This window comes from Zea mays, chromosome 3, assembly GCF_902167145.1.
Source record: "Zea mays cultivar B73 chromosome 3, Zm-B73-REFERENCE-NAM-5.0, whole genome shotgun sequence".
NCBI classification, from domain to species: domain Eukaryota; kingdom Viridiplantae; phylum Streptophyta; class Magnoliopsida; order Poales; family Poaceae; genus Zea; species Zea mays.
Genome location: NC_050098.1, coordinates 37,385,906 through 37,403,856, shown reverse-complemented (window position 1 = coordinate 37,403,856; position 17,951 = coordinate 37,385,906).

Genomic DNA, 17,951 nt, shown 5'->3' with positions numbered 1-17,951 from the left:
TATTGGTTTTGGGATTAATATTTCATTATATCCATGTTCCAATTATTCTGTTACGTTATTTATGTTCATGATAAGATCATTATGTTAATTGGAACATGGAGCGACCACCCGGGAAAACAGTGCTACCACAAGGGTTTAATGGGACGCTCTTGGCTGATTAACTAGGAAAGCTAGTGGAGGTCTTCCTTACCCGAAAGGGGCAAGGGCAGTAGGGGAGTGGTCAGTGTAGGGAGGTCCTTGTGTTGATTTTGCTGCGATGGCGGTCAGGCGAGGGATTCCTGCACTGGAGCTTCCTATAAACTGTAGCGGGATTTCTGAAGCTAGTGGAACTTTGTAAAGGCCTCGTAGTGTTACCCTGCCTCGCTTCCTTGGTAGAGGTGTATGGGATTCATGACCCCTTGGCAGATGGGTAACGCGGCTTGTGGGTAAAGATGCGCAACCTCTGCAGAGTGTAAAACTAGTATACTAGCCGTGCTCACGGTCATGAGCGGCTCGGACCCTCACATGATTAATTTATGGAACCTAAATTCAATTTGTCATATGCATTTGCATGGGATTATTTATTAATTTTGTTCTATTATTTATTATGGTTTGGTATTTACTTACATCTAGTAATTGCTAATAAAAGTTTGACCAACATTAAAAGCAATGCTCAGCTTTAACCATTTTCTTTGATAAGCCTTACACTTCATGAGCTCCCACCTTTGGTGAGTTCATGCCACATTATTCCCCACAACTTGTTGAGCGATGAACTTTGTGAGCTCACCCTTGCTGTCTCACACCCCCCACAGGAGAAGAACAGGTGGTTCAAGTGGAGCATCATATCAAGGAGTTCGATTCGATCTAGGTGGTGTCTCCCAGTTGACTTTCTAGCGCCAAGGATGGATTTTAGATCCTGCTATATTTATCTTTTATTTTGTAAGACTTCCGCTATGTAATAAGTACTCTGATTATTGTGACATTTATCTCTATACACTCTGTGATTATATATGTTGTCTTCTTTGGCGCATGTATGAGATGCACCCGGCTTTGTTCCCTTAAAACCGGGTGTTACAGGTTCGACAGCCGCCCAGAGCACGCAGAGTCAGGGATGACCATGGGTACGTCTGTTACATGGCCGAGGCTCAGGCTACACTCCCGAGGTACCCTAGAACATTTCTGAGACCAGCGGGAACGATTTGTAATGGAACCCCACCGGAGGGAGGCACCGAGCCCTTGGACCCTATCGAATGGGTCCGGGTCTAGCAAATCACCTGCAGGTACTTTTGGAGCGTGCCTCTGGGCCACTAGCCGACCCTTATCGAACGGGGCTCGGGCGTCCACTCGGATCACCCGCTAGCAACTCACTGGAAACACCATGTTCGGTGCCCTCCGAGGGTAACATGGCGCTTTCCCCCTTCCTCCTTGCGGAGAGGCGACGAAGGGGCGTACGATAAAATTCGAGACGGTCCTTGATCGTCCTCTCGCTCCGTGCAGAGGCTCGAGGGCTGCTCTCGCGCCAGGCTACGACCAAACTGTTGACCACATCAACAAACCAGCTTAAAAACTCGGAGCCTGACCGTGCACCCGGGCTGCGGCCATGCCGCATGAGGGAACAACAAGGCTGACTGAGGCATCACAAAAAGAATTAAGACCTCAGAGGAGTCAAACCACTCCTCCGAGGCCTCGGGGCTACACCCGACGGGTGCGCTCGCGCGCACCCATCGGAACAAAATATAACCGAGAAGGGTTGGTCCCCTTGCAAAAAATCCGGCAGAACCTCCAAGCGAGTACCTACACTCCCTTCGAGGCTCGGGGGCTACTGTCGGGTACCGTAATTAGGGGTACCCCCAATGCTCCTTAACCTGGCTGCAAAACATCTTCAGAGCAGACCGTGTAGACCGGTAAACGCGGTTCAAAGTTGAAACCTCAGGGACGCGATCTCGTCACGCCCGAGCCCAGCCTCGGGCAAGAACAAAAGTCCCGGACGGATTCACGCCTCGCCCGAGGGCCTCCTCAGGCAGTGGGCGCACCCTCGGCTCGCCCGAAGTCCAGCGCGGGCAAGCTTTGTCGTGCAGCGGTCTCGGCCAAATCGTCTCACCAACCGACTGTATCGCATGCACATTTAATGCGGGGATCGCCTGACATCTTATCCTGACACGCGTGCCTCAGTCGGCAAGGTCGAAGTGACCGCAGTCACTTTGCCCCTTTACTGACCGTTCTGACAGGAGAACAACGCTATTCACCCCATTCCGACTACTGTGCCAACCACCAGGGGAAAACTGACAACAGCAAGTCACGACCTCCCCCGAGTTCAGCCTCGGGCGCAACAAGAAGCTCTGCCTCGCCCGACCCCAGGCCTCAGCCTCAGCCTCGGCCTCGGTTGAAGGTCTCTGCCTTGCCCGACCTCAGGCCTCGGCCTCAGCCTCGGGAGGAGTCGCATCCTCACCCGACCTCGGCCTCGGACCGACTACGCTACAGGGGATACATCATTACCCTACCCCTAGCTAGCTGCCTCGTCCTATAAAGGAACAAGACCGGTGTCCCGTCTAGATTACTCTGGTAACAGGTAATGATGGTTCCCCGCGTGCGCCCATGACGTTGGTTGCTCTCAACCCCCTACGGAAGCAAGGAAACGTCAGCAGGATCCATGCCGCACCGCCAGCTATGCTTTTACAGGGCTCAAGGCACTTCTCCGATGGCCACGTTAGTACATCATGTACAGGGCTCAAGGCACTTCCGCGCCAGCCACGTTAGCACATAGCTACACCCCCATTGTACAGTTGGACATCTCCTTGTATCTATAAAAGGGGATGTCCAGGGCCTTCCTAAGGCACGTACGAACGTACAAAGGCACGGACGCACAACGCAGACGAGTGGAGGCAGGCAGAGTAGGAGAGACGCAGTGGAGGCAAACTCAGACAGCTCACCTCAGGGCCGAACTCTCTCCCTCTCTCCCTCTCGCTCTCTCGCGACGCTTGTAACCCCTACTACGAGCACCCCGGTGCAAGATAAAATAAGCCTCATTCCCCTCTTGTGTTCCATCTTGCATCAACCCATCTGGGCAGGGACACGCAACGACAAATTCACTGGTCGGTTGACGGTCCTCGCGGGTCCGAAACGCCGACACTATGTGATCATTTTGTTGTTTAATTATAGCAAGGTGATCATCAATAGCTTCATCATTAATTTCTTTACATCTAGTACAAATGGTAACATTTTCAACAGTAGATGTAGATGCTTTGCAAATACTCAATTCCTCAATCTTAACATTTAAATTATCATTCTCAATTCTAAGACTAGAAATTGAATCATTGCACATACTAAGCTCTTTAGACAAGTTTTCATATTTTTCTACTTCTAGAGCATAAGCAATTTTCAACTTAACAAAATTTTTTATTTTCCTTAACGAGTAGGTCCTCTTGGCATTCCAAGAGATCATCCTTCTCGTTAATGGTCTCAATCAATTCATTTAATTTTTTTGTTCCATCTTAAGGTTGGAAAAAAGAGAAAGTAAATCATATTCATTATCGCTAGAACTACCCTCATCACTAGATGTAGTATATTTGGGGGTACTTCTAGAATGCACCTTCTTCTTCTTTCCATCCATTGCCATGAGACATTTGTGGCCGACGTTGGGGAAGAGGAGGCCCTTGTTGACGATGATGTTGGCGGCGTCCTCGTCGGATGAGGAGTCGGTGGAGCTCTCGTAGGAGTCCCATTCCTGGCACATGTGCGCATCACCGCCCTTCTTCTTGTAGTATCTCTTCTTCTCCTTCCTCTTCCCCTTTCTTGTCTTCATCCCTGTCACTTTCACTAGAATTTGGACATTTAGCTATGAAATGACCGGACTTACCACACCGGTAGCACACCCTCTTGGAGCGGTGCTTGTAATCCTTCCCCCTCCTTTGCTTGAGGATTTGGCGGAAGCTCTTGATGATGAGCGTCATCTCCTCATTGTCGAGCTTGGAGGCATCGATTGGAATCCTACTTGGTGTAGACTCCTCCTTCTTTTCTTCTGTCGCTTTGAATGCGACGGGTTGCACCTTGGGTGTAGAGGTGGCGCCTTACTCCAAGTTGACAATGTGTTTGGAGTCTTTGATCATAAGTTGACAATTAGCTTGTATCTAGGATACCCACGTATTAATTGAACTTGAGTAGGATTACGAAAAACAAGGGATCTTAGAATAACCTTGACCATTTCATGGTCATCCCATTTTGTGCTCCCGAGGTTGCGCACTTGGTTCACCAATGTCTTGAGCCGGTTGTATATGGCTTGCGGGTCTTCCCCTTTGTGAGGACGAATCGACTGAGTTCTCCCTCGATCATTTCGCGCTTGGTGATCTTGGTCACCTTGTCCCCTTCGTGCGCCGTTTTGAGGACGTCCCAAATCTCTTTGGCGTTCTTCAACCCTTGCACCTTATTATACTGCTCTCGACATAAAGAGGCGAGGAGTATAGAAGTTGATTGTGAGTTGAAGTGCCTAATTTGGGTGGCCTCATCCGAGTCATAGTCATCATCTCCCACCTTTGGTGCCTGCGCTCCAAACTCAACACTATCCCAGATACTTTTGTGGAGTGAGGTTAGATGGTGCCTCATTTTATAACTCCACATGGAATTATATTCACCATCAAAATATGGTGGTTTTCCTAGGGGTACGGAAAGTAATGGAGCGTGTTTTGAAATACGAGGATAGCGTAGGGGCATCTTACTATACTTCTTGCGCTCGTGGCGCTTAGAAGTAGTGGATGACTCGGTGTCGGACGTGGGGGTGACGAAGAGTCGGTCTCGTAGTAGACCACTTTCTTCATCTTCTTCTTCTTGTCACCTCTCCGATGTGACTTGATGGAGGAAGAAGATTCCTCCTTATACTTGTTGCCAGCCTCCCTTGAGAGAGTCCTCCCTGAGCCTGTGGGCTTTTCACCGGTCATGATCTCCCTCTTGGCGTGATCTCCAGACATCACTTCAAGTTGGTTAGGCTCTTAATGAAGCACTGGCTTCGATACCAATTGAAAGTTGCCTAGAGGGGGTGAATAGGAGAAACCTGAAATTTACAAACTTAAACACACACTAAAGGTCGGGGTTAGCATTAAAATTAAACTCAAGTCCAAAAGATTGTTTCTCTTGCTAGGACTTGCTCAAAGAATGTGGATGACGTGTGGGAGCCAACTCGAATCAATACTAGCAAGGAAACGTTAGATCACTTGTGCGTTGACCTATAGGGCTGCACTACTATCACAAGAAAACCATGTTGTATCTGCATTATGAAATGTAGGATCCTCTCAATTGCGTAACTATGAGTTGTTTTATATCAAATGTTTTTTCATTATTTAAAATTTTAAATTGACAAAATGTCAGTTCCTAGTATCAATTTATCTCTGCTTTGCATTAGCATAGGCTCCTGATGAAGAATTTGAAGATTATCTTATTCAACTCATGGGAAATAATTACACTGGTGATCGAAATGAGGTAATCTGGACTTCAAGTATTAAACTTCTTGAATGTAAATTGGCTTGTGATTGCATGTGCTTATTCTAGCAAAGTGCACTCTTTTTACGAGTTACCTTTCTCTCTCTCTATTTTTCCCAGATGGCACTGTTGCCAGAAGGTATTACTCAATTACTGCATCACAAAACACTACCATTACCATTGGTATGTTTTGTAGTTTGGTGCATTTACGTTTGTTCAGTATTATGAAACTACACTATCTTTTTTATTTTCCCAATGACATAATAGGTTCTATGATATAATTCTGATGCAGTAACGGTCAAGTTCATACATTTTTTACATAAAAATGTACCTATGTGTCAGGGCCCAAGAGGGCCGCTACAGTGATGTCGGTACTGTAGCACGCCCCTCGGGTAAGTTAGGTAAAGATAAGGCTAGTTTGGGATAGGATTAGAATAAGAGATAAGATTAGATCTAGTTCTTAGAGGTCAAGTAACCCTCTCTATATAAGGAGAAGGATTGTATCAATTGAAGGTAAGCAAGTGATTAGAAGGAAATCCCTTATCTTGTCGGTCGTGGGCAAAGTTCTGTGGGCTGTGGCCGGCCTCCCCAGCGCCTCTAACCCTAGCTGTCACCCTCAAACCCTCGCAACCCCATCCAACGAACAGTACCCGTGAAACTGTAGCATTGCGGGTACTGTTGCACCACAGCCATCTACTGCCCCTCAACAATTTTTGCACTCAACACTAGCAACCACATAACATCAACCCCAAACGTTGTCCATAACAATCTGGTATCAGAGACCCCACTGATCCTAGGATGTCAGACAACCCTCCCCAGCCTTCTGTTCCCCCGGTGAAGGGCCCCATCCCGGTGACCTCCGTGGCAGCAGCCGCCACCAGCACGTCGCCCGCTGCGCCCGTGTTGCAGGACTCCTTCATGGCGTTCCAGCGGCAGGCGCATGACTCCCTAATGTTGATCAACAACCACCTATTGGCATTGACCACCCGATTGTAGGAAATCAAGGTCCATTTTGCATCGGCCTCATCCGTGTTCGATCCTTCGTCGTCGTCCACATCTTCCCCTACACTGCGCAAGATTACCCCTACGACCTTCCTGGCTATGGGGCCATCCCCACCGCGCACCCTCCCTGCCCCTGGTAGCCGTTGCGAGACAACTTTCGCCCTCTACGACGCCCCTGCTACAGTATGGTCTACCATGGTTCGGGGGCATCCCGGCCCTTCTGGCGTTGGTTCCAGTCATTTCGGAGGTCTTCTCTACGCTGCATGTCCCGCCTGCGAGTTTGGTGCCCGACCCTTTTCTGTAGCGGATCAACTAGCCACCGCCATAACTGGCCAGCAGTCTCCTGAGAGTCGAGGAGAGCAGCAGTCCAGGGCTGCTTTCCACCACTTCTTCACCGCCCCATGCCTGTGCCGCCATAGTAGCATTGCGATGGCGTCTTCTACGGGGGTGTAGATGGCATCCGAGCATGGACGACGTAGCTACAGGCGGCGGCACGCTGCCTCCTAGCGTTTTAGCAAGGACAACGCCCCATCTTCAAGTAGCGGTGCCCAGTTGTCCTAGCAACCTTACAACAGCTCGTGGAGATGAAGGCGATTGTGCGTGTGAGTGCCTGCAAGGTGTCTGCGGTGGTGTGGCTACAGGCTGCGGCGCGTGACATCCTAGTGCGCCGGCAGCTGCAGGAGGTGCACCGACAGACGCTTGGGGCAGCCTTGGTGGTGGTTGACCTCGACACACGGGGGCGCGACCTCACCGAGTCGGACGACCATCAGCAACTATGTTGGCCCGCTGTCTCCAAGTGCGAGCATGTCCCATGGGCAACAAACTCCAACTCTACAACAACGGTGGTAGGGAAGGCACTCCCCTCCTTATCATCGGTGAGGGTGCACTGCTTAGCGCCACCACATTCTGCTATTGTCCGCCACGAGGGCGCCTCCGCTGGTCATTGTTGCGACCCATTCCAGGTGGCCTTCCATGTTCTCCCCTTTTGTGTCCAGATGGCGTCCATGGGATCCAGGTGTAGGTCCAGTGCGCGGAAGGTGTCTGTCTCATTTTAAGGGATCAAAAAAATAAAGAATCATATTCTATTTCAGATTCGGAATAATAAAATAAGCCAAGATGTAAAATGCTTATTTTAGGTGTTAGTGAAAGGGAATTAGGCTTACACCTAGTTCCTAAATAATTTTGGTGGTTGAATTGCCCAACACAAATAATTGGACTAACTAGTTTGCCCAAGTGTATAGATTATACAGGTGTAAAAGGTTCACACTCAGTCAATAAAAAGACCAAGTTTTGGATTCAACAAAGGAGCAAAAGGCAACCGAAGGCACCTCTGGTCTGGGGGCACCAGACTGTCCGGTGCACCAGAGGACTCCAACTTGAACTCGCCACCTTCGGGAATTTCCAGAGGCACTCGCGCTATAATTCACCGGACTGTCCGGTGTACACCGAACAGTGTCCGGTGCGCCAAGGAAGAGCGGCCTCAGGAACTCGCCAGCTTCGGGAAACGCCAACGGCTAGTCCGCTAAAATTCACCGGACATGTCCGGTGTGCACCGGACTGTCCGGTGCAACTCCGGAGCAACGGCTAGTCGGCGCCAACGGCTACCTGCGGCGCATTAAATGCGCGCGCAGCGCACGCAGAAGTCAGGCGCGCCCATACTGGCACACCGGACAAGGAACAGTACATGTCCGGTGTGCACCGGACACCCAGGCGGGCCCACAAGTCAGAAGCTCCAACGGTCAGAATCCAACGGCAGTGATGACGTGGCGGGGGCACCGGACATGTCCGGTGTGCACCGGACTGTCCGGTGCGCCATCGAACAGACAGCCTCCCAACGGCCACTTTTGGTGGTTGGGGCTATAAATACCCCAACCACCCCACCATTCATTGCATCCAAGTTTTCCACTTCCCAACTACTACAAGAGCTCTAGCATTCAATTCTAGACACACCAAAGAGATCAAATCCTCTCCAATTCCACTCAAGCCTTTAGTGACTAGCGAGAGAGATTTGTCGTGTTCTTTTGAGCTCTTGCGCTTGGATCGCTTTCTTTCTTTCTCACTTGTTCTTGTGATCAAAACTCAATTGTAACCAAGGCAAGAGGCACCAATTGTGTGGTGGCCCTTGCGGGGAAGTTTTGTTCCCGTTTGATTGAGAAGAAGAAAAGCTCACTCGGTCCGAGGGACCGTTTGAGAGAGGGAAGGGTTGAAAGAGACCCGGCCTTTGTGGCCTCCTCAACGGGGAGTAGGTTTGCGAGAACCGAACCTCGGTAAAACAAATCCGCGTGTCTCACTTACTTATTCGCTTGCGATTTGTTTTGCGCCCTCTCTCGCGGACTCGTTTATATTTCTAACGCTAACCCGGCTTGTAGTTGTGTTTATATTTGTAAATTTCAGTTTCGCCCTATTCACCCCCCCCCCCCTCTAGGCGACTTTCAATTGGTATCAAAGCCCGGTGCTTCATTAGAGCCTAACCGCTCGAAGTGATGTCGGGAGATCACGCCAAGAAGGAGATGGAGACCGGCGAAAAGCCCACTACAAGCCATGGGAGCACTTCATCGGAAGAGTCCCGCACCAAAAGGAGGGAGAAGAAGAAGAGCTCCTCCAACAAAGGGAAGGAGAAGAAATCTTCTTCTCACCACAAAGAGAAGAAGGAAAAATCTTCTTCCCACAAACCGCATCGGAGTGGGGACAAGCAAAAGAGGATGAGAAAAGTGGTCTACTACGAGATCGACACTTCATCAACATCGACCTCCGACTCCGATGCGCCCTCCGTAACTTCTAAACGCCAAGAGCGTAAGAAGTTTAGTAAGATCCCCTTACACTATTCTCGCATTTCTAAACATGCACCTCTACTTTCCGTCCCATTAGGCAAACCACCAACTTTTGATGGTGAAGATTATGCTAGGTGGAGTGATTCAATGCGATTTCATCTAACCTCACTCCACAAAAGTATATGGGATGTTGTTGAGTTTGGTGCACAGGTACCGTCGGTAGGGGATAAAGACTATGACGAGGATGAGGTGGCCCAAATCGAGCACTTCAACTCTCAAGCGACAACAATACTCCTCGCCTCACTAAGTAGAGAGGAGTATAACAAAGTGCAAGGGTTGAAGAGTGCCAAGGAGGTTTGGGATGTGCTCAAAACCGCGCACGAGGGAGACGAGCTCACCAAGATCACCAAGCGGGAAACGATCGAGGGGGAGCTCAGTCGGTTCCGGCTTCGCAAAGGGGAGGAGCCACAACACATGTACAACCGGCTCAAGACCTTGGTGAACCAAGTGCGCAACCTCGGGAGCGTAAAGTGGGATGACCATGAAATGGTTAAGGTTATTCTAAGATCTCTTATTTTCCTTAACCCTACTCAAGTTCAATTAATTCGTGGTAATCCTAGATATACTAAAATGACCCCCGAGGAAGTAATCGGGCATTTTGTAAGTTTTGAGTGCATGATCGAAGGCTCGAGGAAGATCAACGAGCTTGATGATCCCTCCACATCCGAAGCTCAACCCGTCGCATTCAAGGCGACGGAGGAAAAGAAGGAGGAGTCTACACCAAGTCGACAACCAATAGACGCCTCCAAGCTCGACAATGAGGAAATGGCGCTCGTCATTAAGAGCTTCCGCCAAATCCTCAAGCAAAGGAGAGGGAAAGACTACAAGTCCCGCTCCAAGAAGGTTTGCTACAAATGTGGTAAGCCCGGTCATTTTATTGCTAAATGTCCTATATCAAGTGACAGTGACCGAGGCGACGACAAGAAGGGGAGAAGAAAGGAGAAGAAGAGGTACTACAAGAAGAAGGGCGGCGATGCCCATGTTTGTCGGGAGTGGGACTCCGACGAAAGCTCTAGCGACTCCTCCGACGACGAGGACGCCGCCAACATCGCCGTCACCAAGGGACTTCTCTTCCCCAACGTCGGCCACAAGTGTCTCATGGCAAAGGACGGCAAAAGGAAGAAGGTAAAATCAAGATCCTCCACTAAATATGAAACTTCTAGTGATGATAATGCTAGTGATGAGGAGGATAATTTGCGTACCCTTTTTGCCAACCTCAACATGCAACAAAAGGAAAAACTTAATGAATTGATTAGTGCCATCCATGAAAAGGATGATCTCTTGGACACCCAAGAGGACTTCCTTATTAAAGAAAATAAGAAGCATGTTAAGGTTAAAAATGCTTATGCTCTAGAAGTAGAAAAAATGTGAAAAATTATCTAGTGAGCTAAGCACTTGCCGTGAGATGATTGACAACCTTAGGAATGAAAATGCTAGTTTAAATGCTAAGGTTGATTCACATGTTTGCATTGTTTCAGCTTCCAATCCTAGAGATAATAATGATGATTTGCTTGCTAGGATTGAAGAATTGAACATTTCTCTTGCTAGCCTTAGAGTAGAAAATGAAAATTTAATTGCTAAGGCTAAAGATTTTGATGTTTGCAAAGTTACAATTTCCGATCTTAGAGATAAAAATGATATTCTTCATGCTAAGATTGTTGAACTTAATTCTTGCAAACCATCTACATCTACCATTGAGCATGTCACTATTTGTACTAGATGTAGAGATGTTGATGTTAATGCTATTCATGATCATATGGCTTTAATTAAACAACAAAATGATCATATAGCAAAACTAGATGCTAAAATTGCCAAGCACAACTTAGAAAATGAGAAATTTAAATTTGCTCGTAGCATGCTTTATAATGGGAGACGCCCGGGCATCAAGGATGGCATTGGCTTCCAAAGGGGAGACAATGTCAAAATTATTGCCCCTCCTAAAAGATTGTCCAACTTTGTTAAGGGCAAGGCTCCCATGCCTCAGGATAACGAGGGTTACATTTTATACCCTGCCGGTTATCCCGAGGACAAAATTAGGAAAATTCATTCTAGGAAGTCTCACTCTGGTTCTAACCATGCTTTTATGTATAAGAGTGAGACATCTAGCTCTAGGCAACCAACCCGTGCTAAGTTGCCTAAGAAGAAAATTCCTAGTGCATCAAATGAACAAAGCATTTCATTTAAAACCTTTGATGCATCTTATGTGTTGACTAACAAATCCGGCAAAGTAGTTGCCAAATATGTTGGGGGCAAGCACAAGGGTTCAAAGACTTGTGTTTGGGTACCCAAAGTTCTTGTGTCTAATGCCAAAGGACCCAAAACCATTTGGGTACCTAAAGTCAAGAACTAAACTTGTTTTGTAGGTTTATGCATCCGGGGGCTCAAGTTGGATACTCGACAGCGGGTGCACGAACCACATGACTGGGGAGAAAAAGATGTTCTCCTCATATGAGAAAAACCAAGATCCCCAAAGAGCGATCACATTCGGGGATGGAAATCAAGGTTTGGTCAAAGGATTGGGTAAAATTACTATTTCTCCTGACCATTCTATTTCCAATGTTTTTCTTGTTGATTCTTTAGATTACAATTTGCTTTCCGTATCTCAATTATGTCAAATGGGCTACAACTGTCTATTCACTAATGTAGGTGTCACTGTCTTTAGAAGAAGTGATGATTCAATAGCATTTAAGGGAGTGTTAGAGGGTCAGCTATACTTGGTAGATTTTGATAGAGCTGAACTCGACACTTGCTTAATTGCTAAGACCAACATGGGCTGGCTCTGGCATCGCCGACTAGCACATGTTGGGATGAAGAATCTTCATAAGCTTCTAAAGGGAGAACACATTTTAGGACTAACAAATGTTCATTTTGAGAAAGACAGGGTTTGTAGCGCATGCCAAGCAGGAAAGCAAGCTGGCACTCATCATCCGCATAAGAACATAATGACGACCGACAGGCCACTGGAGCTCCTGCACATGGATCTATTCGGCCCGATCGCTTACATAAGCATCGGCGGGAGTAAGTACTGTCTAGTTATTGTGGATGATTATTCTCGCTTCACTTGGGTATTCTTTTTGCAGGAAAAATCTCAAACCCAAGAGACCTTAAAAGGATTCTTAAGACGGGCTCAAAATGAGTTCGCCTTAAGGATCAAGAATATAAGAAGCGACAACGGAACGGAGTTCAAGAACTCTCAAATCGAAGGCTTCCTTGAGGAGGAGGGCATCAAGCATGAGTTCTCTTCTCCCTACACACCTCAACAAAATGGTGTAGTGGAGAGGAAGAATAGAACTCTATTGGACATGGCAAGGACCATGCTTGATGAATACAAGACTTCGGATCGGTTTTGGGCTGAGGCGGTCAACACCGCTTGCTACGCCATCAATCGGTTATATCTACACCGAATCCTCAAGAAGACATCATATGAACTCCTAACCGGTAAAAAGCCCAACATTTCATATTTTAGAGTCTTTGGTAGCAAATGCTTTATTCTTATTAAAAGAGGTAGAAAATCTAAATTTGCTCCTAAGACTGTAGAAGGCTTTTTACTTGGTTATGACTCAAACACAAGGGCATATAGGGTCTTTAACAAGTCCACTGGACTAGTTGAAGTCTCATGTGACGTTGTGTTTGATGAAACTAACGGCTCTCAAGTAGAGCAAGTTGATCTTGATGAGATAGGTGATGAAGAGGCTCCATGCATCGCGCTAAGGAACATGTCCATTGGGGATGTATGTCCTAGGGAATCCGAAGAGCCTCCGAATGCACAAGATCAACCATCCTCCTCCACGCAAGCATCTCCACCAACACAAAATGAGGATGAAGCTCAAATTGATGAAATAGAAGATCAAGAAAATGAGCCACCTCAAGATGATGGCATTGATCAAGGGGGAGATGCAAATGAGGAAGACAGGGAGGATGAGCAAGAACCAAGACCGCCACACCCAAGAGTCCACCAAGCAATTCAACGAGATCACCCCGTCGACACCATCCTCGGCGACATTCATAAGGGGGTAACTACTAGATCTCGTGTTGCACATTTTTGTGAACATTACTCTTTTGTTTCCTCTATTGAGCCACACAGGGTAGAGGAAGCACTCCAAGATTCGGATTGGGTAGTGGCGATGCAAGAGGAGCTCAACAACTTCACTAGGAATAAGGTATGGCATTTAGTTCCACGTCCTAACCAAAATGTTGTAGGAACCAAATGGGTCTTCCGCAACAAGCAAGATGAGCATGGTGTGGTGACAAGGAACAAAGCTCGACTTGTGGCCAAGGGATACTCCCAAGTCGAAGGTTTGGATTTCGGTGAAACCTATGCACCTGTAGCTAGGCTTGAGTCAATTCGCATATTATTGGCCTATGCTACTTACCATGGCTTTAAGCTCTATCAAATGGACGTGAAAAGTGCCTTCCTCAATGGACCAATCAAGGAAGAGGTCTATGTTGAGCAACCTCCCGGCTTTGAAGACAGTGAGTACCCTAATCATGTCTATAAGCTCTCTAAGGCGCTTTATGGGCTCAAGCAAGCCCCAAGAGCATGGTATGAATGCCTTAGGGATTTTCTTATTGCTAATGGCTTCAAAGTCGGAAAGGCCGATCCTACGCTCTTTACCAAAACACTTGAAAATGATTTGTTTGTATGCCAAATTTATGTTGATGATATTATATTTGGGTCTACTAACGAATCTACATGTGAAGAGTTTAGTAGGATCATGACACAAAAGTTCGAGATGTCAATGATGGGAGAGTTGAAGTACTTCTTAGGATTTCAAGTGAAGCAACTCCAAGAGGGCACCTTCATTAGCCAAACGAAGTACACTCAAGACATTCTAAACAAGTTTGGGATGAAGGATGCCAAGCCCATCAAGACACCCATGGGAACCAATGGGCATCTCGACCTCGACACGGGAGGTAAGTCCGTGGATCAAAAGGTATACCGGTCGATGATAGGATCTTTACTCTATTTATGTGCATCTCGACCGGATATTATGCTTTCCGTTTGCATGTGTGCAAGATTCCAAGCCGACCCTAAGGAAGCTCACCTTACGGCTGTAAAACGAATCTTGAGATATTTGGCTTATACTCCTAAGTTTGGGCTTTGGTATCCTAGGGGATCCACATTTGATTTAATTGGTTATTCGGATGCCGATTGGGCGGGGTGTAAAATCAATAGGAAGAGCACATCAGGGACTTGCCAGTTCTTGGGAAGATCCTTGGTGTCTTGGGCTTCAAAGAAGCAAAATTCGGTCGCTCTTTCCACCGCCGAAGCCGAGTATATTGTCGCAGGTCATTGTTGCGCGCAATTGCTTTGGATGAGGCAAACCCTGCGGGACTACGGTTACAAATTGACCAAAGTCCCCTTGCTATGTGATAATGAGAGTGCAATCAAAATGGCCGACAATCCCGTCGAGCATAGCCGCACTAAGCACATAGCCATTCGGTATCATTTTCTTAGGGATCACCAACAAAAGGGAGATATCGAGATTTCATACATTAATACTAAAGATCAATTAGCCGATATCTTTACCAAGCCTCTTGATGAACAATCTTTTAACAAACTTAGGCATGAGCTAAATATTCTTGATTCTAGGAATTTCTTTTGTTAACTTGCACTCATAGCTCATTTGTATACCTTTGATCATATCTCTTTCATATGCTATGACTAATGTGTTTTCAAGCCTATTTCAAACCAAGTCATAGGTGTATTGAAAGGGAATTGGAGTCTTCGGCGAAGACAAAGGCTTCCACTACGTAACTCATCCTTCGCCGTCGCTCCAAGCAACTCTCCGTTCTAGGGGAGAAAACATGAGCACCAAGCAAAAGGACTCCATCTTTGGTATAATCTTCACTCATTTGTTTTGACCAAAGAGGGAGAATGTAACTTAGAGGGCTCTAATGATTCCGTTTTTGGCGATTCATGCCAAAGGGGGAGAAAGTAAGAGCCCAAAGCAAAAGGACCGCACCACCACCAATTTCAAAAACTTAGTGTTTCCAAGAATATTTTCAATTGGTATCCTATTGTGTTCAAAAGGGGGAGAAAATAGTATTTCAAAAATGACATATCAAAACCCTCTTGAACACTAAGAGGAGGATCTCATTTAGAGGGAGTTTTGTTTAGTCAAAGGAAAAGCATTTGAAATAGGGGGAGAAAATTTCAAATCTTGAAAATGCTTTGCAAAATCTTATTCATTTACCTTTGACTATTTGCAAAAGAACTTTGAAAAGGATTTACAAAATAGTTTGCAAAAACAAAACATGTGGTGCAAGCGAGGTCCAAAATGTTAAATAAGAAAGAAACAATCCATGCATATCTTGTAAGTATTTATATTGACTCAATTCCAAGCAACCTTTGCACTTACATTATGCAAACTAGTTCAATTATGCACTTCTATATTTGCTTTGGTTTGTGTTGGCATCAATCACCAAAAAGGGGGAGATTGAAAGGGAATTAGGCTTACACCTAGTTCCTAAATAATTTTGGTGGTTGAATTGCCCAACACAAATAATTGGACTAACTAGTTTGCCCAAGTGTATAGATTATACAGGTGTAAAAGGTTCACACTCAGTCAATAAAAAGACCAAGTTTTGGATTCAACAAAGGAGCAAAAGGCAACCGAAGGCACCTCTGGTCTGGGGGCACCGGACTGTCCGGTGTACACCGGACAGTGTCCGGTGCACCACCGGACAGTGTCCGGTGCACCACCGGACAGTGTCCGGTGCACCAGAGGACTCCAACTTGAACTCGCCACCTTCGGGAATTTCCAGAGGCACTCGCGCTATAATTCACCGGACTGTCCGGTGTACACCGGACAGTGTCCGGTGCGCCAAGGAAGAGCGGCCTCAGGAACTCGCCAGCTTCGGGAAACGCCAACGGCTAGTCCGCTAAAATTCACCGGACATGTCCGGTGTGCACCGGACTGTCCGGTGCAACTCCGGAGCAACGGCTAGTCGGCGCCAACGGCTACCTGCGGCGCATTAAATGCGCGCGCAGCGCGCGCAGAAGTCAGGTGCGCCCATACTGGCACACCGGACAAGGAACAGTACATGTCCGGTGTGCACCGGACACCCAGGCGGGCCCACAAGTCAGAAGCTCCAACTGTCAGAATCCAACGGCAGTGATGACGTGGCGGGGGCACCGGACATGTCCGGTGTGCACCGGACTGTCCGGTGCGCCATCGAACAGACAGCCTCCCAACGACCACTTTTGGTGGTTGGGGCTATAAATACCCCAACCACCCCACCATTCATTGCATCCAAGTTTTCCACTTCCCAACTACTACAAGAGCTCTAGCATTCAATTCTAGACACACCAAAGAGATCAAATCCTCTCCAATTCCACTCAAGCCTTTAGTGACTAGCGAGAGAGATTTGCCGTGTTCTTTTGAGCTCTTGCGCTTGGATCGCTTTCTTTCTTTCTCACTTGTTCTTGTGATCAAAACTCAATTGTAACCAAGGCAAGAGGCACCAATTGTGTGGTGGCCCTTGCGGGGAAGTTTTGTTCCCGTTTGATTGAGAAGAAGAAAAGCTCACTCGGTCCGAGGGACCGTTTGAGAGAGGGAAGGGTTGAAAGAGACCCGGCCTTTGTGGCCTCCTCAACGGGGAGTAGGTTTGCGAGAACCGAACCTCGGTAAAACAAATCCGCGTGTCTCACTTACTTATTCGCTTGCGATTTGTTTTGCGCCCTCTCTCGCAGACTCGTTTATATTTCTAACGCTAACCCGGCTTGTAGTTGTGTTTATATTTGTAAATTTCAGTTTCGCCCTATTCACCCCCCCCCCCTCTAGGCGACTTTCAGTTAGGTTTGTGCCTAATAGAGTCATCGTTAGGTTGCAGCTCAAGGACGACCTGCTTGTTCAGGAGGGGTGTAGTGTCAGGGCCCAAGCCCCCCTACAGTGACGTCGGTATTGTAGCACGCCCCTCGGGTAGGTTAGATAAAGATAGGCCTAGTTTGGTATAAGGTTAGAATTAGAGATATTAGATCTAGTGCTTAGAGGTAAAAAACCTCTCTATATAAGGAGAAGGATTGTCTCAATTGAAGGTTAACAAGAGATTAGAAGGAAATTCCTTCTCTCTTGCCGGCCGTGGGCAAAGCCCTATGGTTGGCCTCCCTAGCGCCTCTAACCCTAGCCGTCGCTCTCAAACCCGTGCAGCCCCATCCAGCGTACAGTACTCGTGGTACTGTGGCCACGTGGGTACTGTAGCACTACAACCATCTGTCGCCCCCTCAACAATTTCTGCCCTCAACACTAGCAACCACATAACATCAGCCCCAAACGTTGTCCATAACACTATTCTTATCTTGGAAGCTTATGGGGCATGTGAGAATGTAAAGTCTGGCATTGATCCAGCAGCTGATAAGGAAATGTGCATACATATATTTTAAAGTTTTCTCACCATGATTATTTTTAAATATTGTAGTCAATTTTGTATGTATTACCTTATAGATATTTTTTGCTTATGCGGATCAAATGTGGAAATGCCATTGCTCTTGCTGCAACCAATATGGATGAACTAGACACTTAGTGGGGTTGTCTTCTAGATACTCAGGAGAGTGGTTTTATGCCAGCAAAACTTTTTGTGTCAAAGCATCTCAGCAGTACACTTTCAGATGTATGCTTCTGCCATAATGGATTTGTCATTTGTCTCAAATCTATCCTTTGGAAACGC